Consider the following 8,392-nt stretch of genomic DNA (forward strand, 5'->3'; position numbering starts at 1 on the left):
CATGTACTAAACTCTTTAATTTCAAACCTTTCCCCTTCCCTGTTGGTCACATTGGTGATACCTCTGTTACTGACCCTCACTGTTTTGCAGCAAACGCACTTCCTGCAACAGAAAAAACCTTTAAAATTAAAGGATAAAGTTCTCGGTTTTGGTGCGTCCAGAATCTTCCTCACTATTTGGTCTCCTATGTTCGGGGCCTTTCTATAAATGAACTTCGGACTTGTTGGTAATATTCCTCCCAAATGTTTATCTTTACAAAGAATGTACCAGTATTTTTTATAGATGTTCTCAATCTCTCTATACTGGTAGTGGAAACCTGAGATGAAACTTAATTGGTGTTGAGGTTCACCTCTGGGTGCTTCTTTCTCTTTCAGGCACTGTTCCCTAGGGATATTGGCCACTTCTTGCACAACCTTAGTGAGCTCTCCATTTTTATACCCCTTCTGAATAAATTTCTCTTTTAAGAAATCTGATTGGGACAAATAATCTTCTATAAGAGTACAATTCCGACGGATCCGCAATAGCTGACCCTTCGGAATGTTTTTTATCCATGAAGGATGATGGCCACTGGCTACAGACAGGTAGCTATTGCGGTCCGTCGGTTTAAAGTACACCTTAGTTTTTAACGAGTTATTAAATTTCTCAATAGTGACATCCAAGAAATTTATTGATTTATCACTAATCAGGTATTCCAACTTGATATTATTCGTATTCTTATTCAAATGTTCCAGGAAGAGTACCAAAGCTTCCCTAGATCCCTCCCATATCAACAAGATGTCATCAATGAACCTTCGGTAGAAAATCAATTGAGGTCTATGGATATTGAATACCTGTCTATCCTCCCATTCAGACATGAACAGGTTGGCGAGGCTGGGGGCATACTTAGCCCCCATTGCCACGCCAACCTGTTGGGAATAGAACTGTCCATCAAACCAAAAGTAACTGTGGGACATGCAGAAATCTAGTGCGTGTCCCACAAATTTCTTCTGTATATAAGGGATGTCGTCTCTTTTGCTTAGTGCCCAGTTCAGGGCTAATGACGCATCTTCATGTTGTATACTTGTGTACAACGAAGCTACGTCTGCTGTTACCAAATAAGACGTTATTGCAGGGTTAAATTTCACTAGTTCTAGCCGGCGTAGCAAATCTGAGGTATCTTTCAGGAAAGCTCTAGTCGCCTTTACGCTGGGTTGGAGAAATCTGTCTAGATATTCGCCAAGTCTGGCAGTTACAGATCCAATCCCATTAACTATAGGACGTGGGGGAGGTTTCTCGGTGTTCTTGTGCACTTTAGGTAGTGTGTAAATTACTGGTATACGATTGGCACTGGGTACGAGATATCTTTTTTCCTTCGAGTTTAGGGCTTTTACCCCAAAACCCCAATCCACCAGTGCAGCCAATTGGGTACTATACGAGTCTGTAGGATCAGATTTTAGCTTTTTATAAGTATTTTGATCACTTAATAACTCCACCAGTTGTTTATGGTAGAACTCCTTCTCCATAACCACCACCCCTCCACCTTTATCCGCTGGGCGAATAATAATGTTTCTCCTCTTTTCCAAGGATTCTATCCCCTCCTTAAAATACTGGGGGTTCACTCCTTTCCTCACTGGAAGGTCCTCAATATCTTTCAATACCAAGTTCTTGAATACCTCCACATAATGATTGTTTGGAATTTGGGGATTGAAGATTGATCTATTTTTCAAGCCACTGTCTATTTTGTCCGATGTCACCACAGCTCTCATACCTGCTTCCACCGGATGGCTCAAGAAGTGCTTTTTTATGTTCATTGAACGAATGAACTTATGTGTATCAATATACACCTGAAATTTATTCATTCTTTTTTTCGGAGCACATTTAAGGCCCAAATTCAAAATATTGATTTCCTTATGATCCAACTCAATTCCACTCAAATTGTAAATTCCTGTGTTTACATGTCCCTCGGTCGTTTTTTTGGATTGCTTGGATCTCCCTCCCCTACATCCTCTCCTTCTTTTGGTGGGGGCTTTATATTCATCCCTTGTGCGTTTGGGGGTCCAGATCTTCCTCCCCCTCTCTGTTGTTGTATCCGGGGGTATCCTCTCGGGGTGCCCCGCCTCCCTCCCCTCCCCCGTGGTCCTAAAAAAGACTGATTCTGTGACTGCTGATCATAATAGCCCCCTTCTTCAAAGCTCGTGTATCTATTATATACTGGAATCCCATTTCCCTCTAAAAATTGATTCGATGGGGGATACTGTCTCCACTGTTGATATTCCTGTGGAGGGGGGTATCCTCGTGGACCTTCACCCCTATATGGTGATTGAGAATCATAGCCTCCCCTTCTCTGAGGGGTATTATCTCTATACAGTCTGGGTGAATGATAATCATAATCCACTCTTCCCTGTCTGAGAGGTCTGGGGGAGTAAGCATATTCATTATTGTAGTTCCTTACTGGGTTTCCCCCCTTATGGGAGGGATTGGTAGACCCCTGTTCATTTTTCTTTCCTGTATTTTTAGGCCCGTGATTCTTCTGGATTGTTTTAGATAGAGGTTTCTTAGTAGCAGGTTCCACTCCATGACTCGAGTCTCCAACAGTTGCCTCCTGATCCTCACCTTTTATATTCTGCCATGTATATATTTTATTGGTTCTAAAATCATTAGAATCCCTCGTGAATTTCTTCACTTTCTTTTTTTGTGTTTCGCGATCCACTTTTTCTAACTTCTTTTTCATATTGGTGTTGAAGTCTTTCATTTGATTGGACTCCTTGATGGGTTCCAATTTTTCCTGTATCTGTCTAATACTTTCATTGATCCTATCTAATTTAATTTGTTTCCTCTTTAAAACAAGGTTCTGCAGATCTCTACCAGCCCTATTAAAAAATATCAGCCATTCTTCCATAAAAGCAGGATCATTCAATCCATCCTGTGGGGGTACATCCCACCTTAAGCTTCTAAAGATTAAGTTTTCCTTTTGATAGTGTTTAAAAGTGAACACATCCCACCATGCCTTAATCTGCTTCTCAAGGAGGTTCTCCAGAGATCTCAAGGTTACAGAGATGTCCTCCTCATCCACAGTCATTTCTAAATTATTTGAAAAAACATGTTCAGGGTTCATCTGCCTATTAGACAGAAAATTAAAAGGGTCCATGGCTGCTAGTGGGTGAATAAAAAATATCTTGTGACTAAACGGTTATTCCTAGATAGAAACCACCCTCTACTAGGTCAACCCCCACTGCGCCTAGGATGTTTCACCCAGATGGTGCTACACATCCGGTGAAATGACACCTACCTATAGCTGCCACTTAATATGTAAGACAAATATGCAATGGAATTTAAATTTGTGCTGAGTGATACCCAATCACCCCCCGTGACAAAATTAAATTGTGGCGCTCTCTCTAAAGAATTAAATCATCTCCTACAGTGAAAAATACAAAATCTACTATATGTGAACCTGTATAGCAACATCTGATTAATATTAACACTAAGTCACGTTATGTATTAGGTATTTTTGGTGTCACTATTGTTGTTTTCACTTACTTCTTACAATGAACACATTGTGAGGGTACCAGCAGGCATTTTTCAGATACCTGTTGTACAGTCGTTTATTATTATTTAGATACACACCATTATTAGGGTGTGGGTTAGATTTAGATTTTAGATTTTGTATTTTTCACTGTAGGAGATGATTTAATTCTTTAGAGAGAGCGCCACAATTTAATTTTGTCACGGGGGGTGATTGGGTATCACTCAGCACAAATTTAAATTCCATTGCAAAAGTGGAAATATGCTTTAAGTCTGTTGGCAGGTGTTAATGTCCTTTAATTGTAGTGATGTAATTGGTGAAGATATTGCCTATTTATATGTTAGCTGTGGGTGGAGTTCAGTGTATATGGGGTATGGGAGCAGGGCACCCCTGATCAGCAAAGATGTAGTGCTGTACTGGATCTGCAATAGATAGCTGTCCGTTCTACAGCGTTCCCGTGTGTTCCTGTTTGCCTGCATCTGATACCTGTACCTGTTATCTGACCCAGCTTGCCTCTGACTGCCTGCATCTGACCCGGCTTTTTCTGACCACCGCATCTGCCTGCTCCCTCTACTACCTTGCTGCCAGCCCTTCACCGACCCGGCCTGTATCCTGACTACGCTTTTGCCTCCGCACCTGCTCCTGACGTGCCCGCCAGTGTAAGACCTGGCCTGCCTGTACCTGCCTTCTCTGCTATCTGGAGAATCCTGCTGAACTACCGTTCCACCTGCAGCTGCTTCCAGTCCCACGGTCTGCGACCCATCAGGCACTCGTGCGACTCTGCACTCCTGCACCTCCTGTCTGCTCTACCAGGGGGCCCCCGAGTCAGAGGGGTAAGAGAGGCCGTCCCCTGCATATCAGGCTCTACCGTCAGGTACATGACAGAAGGTGACTGTTCTCTAAATCATTGAAGTGTTCTGCACCTGTGGGACCACTGTATGTATAAGTCATGAGAAGGAGGGAAGTGTTCTGCACTATGGACTTCTGTCAGTGAGTCATGTACTGCTATTGTACATGAAAGTGCCTGTAACCTTAACAATTGTACTGAATATATAATGGAGTGAAAACATTGAAATGCCCTTTTGACTGGACATTCCGCTATTATGCGTAGCAGGCCTTGTGCCAAGAATGTGATGAGGTGGGCTTTTGGCCAAGAAGTGTGACACAATATGATGGAGTATCTCCAAACAATGGGTAGGTGACTATCCCATCCATGAAGAAGCAGGGTGGGTCTACAGTGAGCTTGGCAGGGCCAGCCACCCAATATGGGGCCCTTACAAGCTGGTCATATTACTGATCAAAGTTCAGCTGGTTCAGCAGGGAGTGGCTGTCCCTGCTTGGCAAAAGTTGATCCTTTGAGTAACTTTTGTTGGAGGGACATGCTGAAAACATTTCCTGATCAGCTGCAGCCACTGATCGGTGTATTCTGACAGCATTGGGTGCCGTTTTACAGAATACAATTTCTCAGCAAGGGGGATTCCTCCATCCACCTTGTTTGTGTGGAACGGCTGGCTGACCAAACTAAAAAAAAACAAAAAAAAAACAAAAAATGTAAGTTCGGCTTTAGAAAATCTTGTCCTATGGTTATTGCAAGGAATGTGTGCGCGACCTCCTTCCTTCATTGCCCTAAGCAGGAGGGCTTATATGACAAAACTGCTTCTGTTTGAGGGTAACCCCGGTCTAGGAGACATTGTCACACCATGCATACATGTACCCTCTAATGTCTTTGGCCAGATTTTATTATAAATAATCCTTTACTGAAAATCGTTTTGTTTTTTTCTAAACATAGTTTTTCTTTCTTTCAAAACTGTGTGTATCTATTTCCAGCCAGCAGGTGGAGCTTCGGCCCTAACTAAAGCCTGCTTACAGAACTAGATAGATCAAGCTCAAATTGCACATGCAGCTGGATGAATCAGAGGAGTGACCCAACCCTCTTCCCTTTGTTTTATATAACTCTGAACAGAGTTTAGATTTGAGAGAGATAGTCTGAAAGTAGTCTGAAAATCAGCTTCCTATTTCCTCTGTCTTTTCTATGCTGTGACAGCTGTCATCACAGGCCATTAACATGGCTCTTTTTACACTCAGTTTCTCTGTGCAGCACATCTCCAGACCAAGACTAAAGTTGACCCTACACAGAGTGGATTTCGACCAGTTCCTGATGATCTGAAATTTGAGTGTATGGGTGACCCTGTTTGTATCCACCCTCCGGACGATCTGAAAAGTGAAGAAGGAGAGAATTCCCAAACAGCAGCTGCATCCAATGAAATGCAGACACTGTTCAGTTTTTTTGACAGCCCTGGGTGCCAATCGTCAGAGTACAATAGGCAGGTAGTTTAGGGGAAGATAGTGTTTTCTCTTATTTAGCCCTTTGTGCTGAATGATAGCAGCCTTACAGTGTAAGCCCAGCTTTAGGCTTATGTCACATTGCCCCTAGTGACACATCACCAACATGGATAAGCCTTCCACTTACCTCCATGGAATCGCTCCATTCCTGGTCCTGAAAGCTGCCTAATCTCCCTTACTAGCGAAGCCCACACCGCTCGTGTGATAAGGCTCTAAGAACTAGAAAGGCATCAGCAATCCCTCTAGATGTTCATTCTGCTTTCCACACTTGGCTATTGCAAAATAGTTTGGGCTAAAATGGCAGACAGTGGTGGATGGAAAATATTTGTCACCTATAAAGTGGATTATGGTGGTTGTGAAAGCCTAATGAGGAAAATAGGTTTAAGAAGCTAATCAAAAAATTGCTCTATCGGGCCTGGAGTTCAAGCTGAGAAGGTGATTGGGAGGGTCTGCAGCCTGACTGTCCCGGTCCTCAAGTTCACCTGCCAGGATACCTGGCTCATTATAGAAGGACTTGGAAGCCTCCAGAAACTGGCTGTGCAAAAACTCAGTGGAAGGTGAACAGTCAGACTGGGCACGTGGAAATTATACCTACCAACAGTGGGTTTGTTCAGGCTGAGCAAAAGCTGGACTAATAGATTTACTAAAAGCAGAACTATGCTCACCTTTTCTCCAGAGCTGTAATCGCCCCGCAGTTCCCCATCTTCAGCTAAGCGGCTTTCAGGTATTAGTCCCCGGCTGTTTCCATTGGCTTGGCAGAAATGACGTCATTAATGCGCAGCTCATGTATAGTACGGACAGGCAGGTGAGTAAATTTAATGCAGAGACATAGCATCCCAGATAGCAAGGTTAACTTGCCACACATTTGTGGCAGTGTTGAATTGTAAGTTTGTTAACTTGCTGCACATTTTCACTGGCAATTTGTACACTTGCAGAGCACTTGAAGCACAAGTTCTAGCTGACATTTTTCCAATTTGTAGCAAATTTGCGCGGCCAGTCTCTAGCAAAAGTAAAGTTGCAGTGGTGAGTCTACAGCAAGAGCTGTGCAAGTCTACAGCATGAACATTCAGCCACAGTGACCCCTTTGGTGAGATGACTATTGCACAACATAACTGAACCAGAACTTGCCGCAGACTTGCAGAATGTTTGCAAAGAAAGTCATGCAATGCGGACTTGCTGAAATTGTGCAACAAATTGTGAAACCTGGAAGTCTAGCGATAGCTTAGCAAGTCATTTTCAAACTTGCAGCTCAATTGTTTGCTATCTGGGATAAGCTATTACATAGCATTTTTTTATTATTCAAGTGGATGTAAACCCTCACATATACCCAGTAAAGTGAACAACCTCAGATGATACACAGAGATTAAACAAATCTCCCTAAATAAGTTTTACATGTATATCTGCTGTCTTCAGCTTTCTATATTCTTTATAAAGCAGTGGGTGGGGAGTCTGGGCATACACTATGTGTGAGCTGATTGGAGGAAATGCACACACTTCCCATTCACATAAGCAAATGAATGAAGAAACTTGCAGAGCTGTGCTGTGAATAGACAAGCTCTCTGCTTATTTGTCTCTAAGTTACCTCCTGGACACAAATTTCCAGCTGCTTTTATCTCCTGTGTTGGAGAACTTGTCAGAAGTTATTATGCTGATAACAGAGGAACGGAGCAACAGAAAGACACGGGGCTTAGGACTTTGGAGAGAGATAAGTAAACACTGCAGATACAGTTGTGCTCATAAGATTACATACCCTGGCAGAATTTATGATTTCTTGGCCATTTTCAGAGAATATGAATAATAACACAAATCATAATGACAACAGAAACTACACAAATTACCCTGATCAAAAGTTTACACACCCCAGTTCTTAATACCGTGTATTGACCCCTTTAACATCAATGACAGCTTGAAGTCTTTTGTGGTATTTGTGGATGAGGCTCTTTATCTTCTCAGATGGTATAGCTGCCCATTCCTCTTGGCAAAAAGCCTCCAGTTCCTGTAAATTCTTGGGCTGTCTTGCATGAACTGCACATTTGAGATCTCCCCAGAGATAATATTGAGGTCAGGAGACTGATATGGCCACTCCAGAACCTTCACTTTGTTCTGCTGTAGCCAATCACAGGTCAACTTAGCCTTGTGTTTTGGATCATTGTCATGTTGGAATATCCAAGTATGTCCCATGCGCAAATTCCTGGCTGATGAATGCAAATGTTCCTCCATTATTTTTTTATAACATACTGGATTCATCTTGCCATCAATTTTGACCAAATTTCCTGTGCCTTTGTAGCTCACACATCCCCAAAACATCAGCAATCCACCTCTGTGTTGACCTTGTTGACTCCTCTCCAAATGTAGTGTTTATGGTTGTGGCCAAAATTTGGGCTCAATTTTGGTCTCATCACTCCAAATGACTTTGTGTCAGAAGGTTTGAGGCTTGTCTCTGTGCTGTTTGGCGTATTGTAAGCGGTATCCTTTGTGGCATTTGCGTAGTAATGGCTTTCTGCTGGCGACTCGACCATGCAGCCCATCTTTATTGTGCATCTTGAA

Source organism: Aquarana catesbeiana, linkage group LG01 (genome assembly GCF_042186555.1).
Source record: "Aquarana catesbeiana isolate 2022-GZ linkage group LG01, ASM4218655v1, whole genome shotgun sequence".
NCBI lineage: Eukaryota > Metazoa > Chordata > Amphibia > Anura > Ranidae > Aquarana > Aquarana catesbeiana.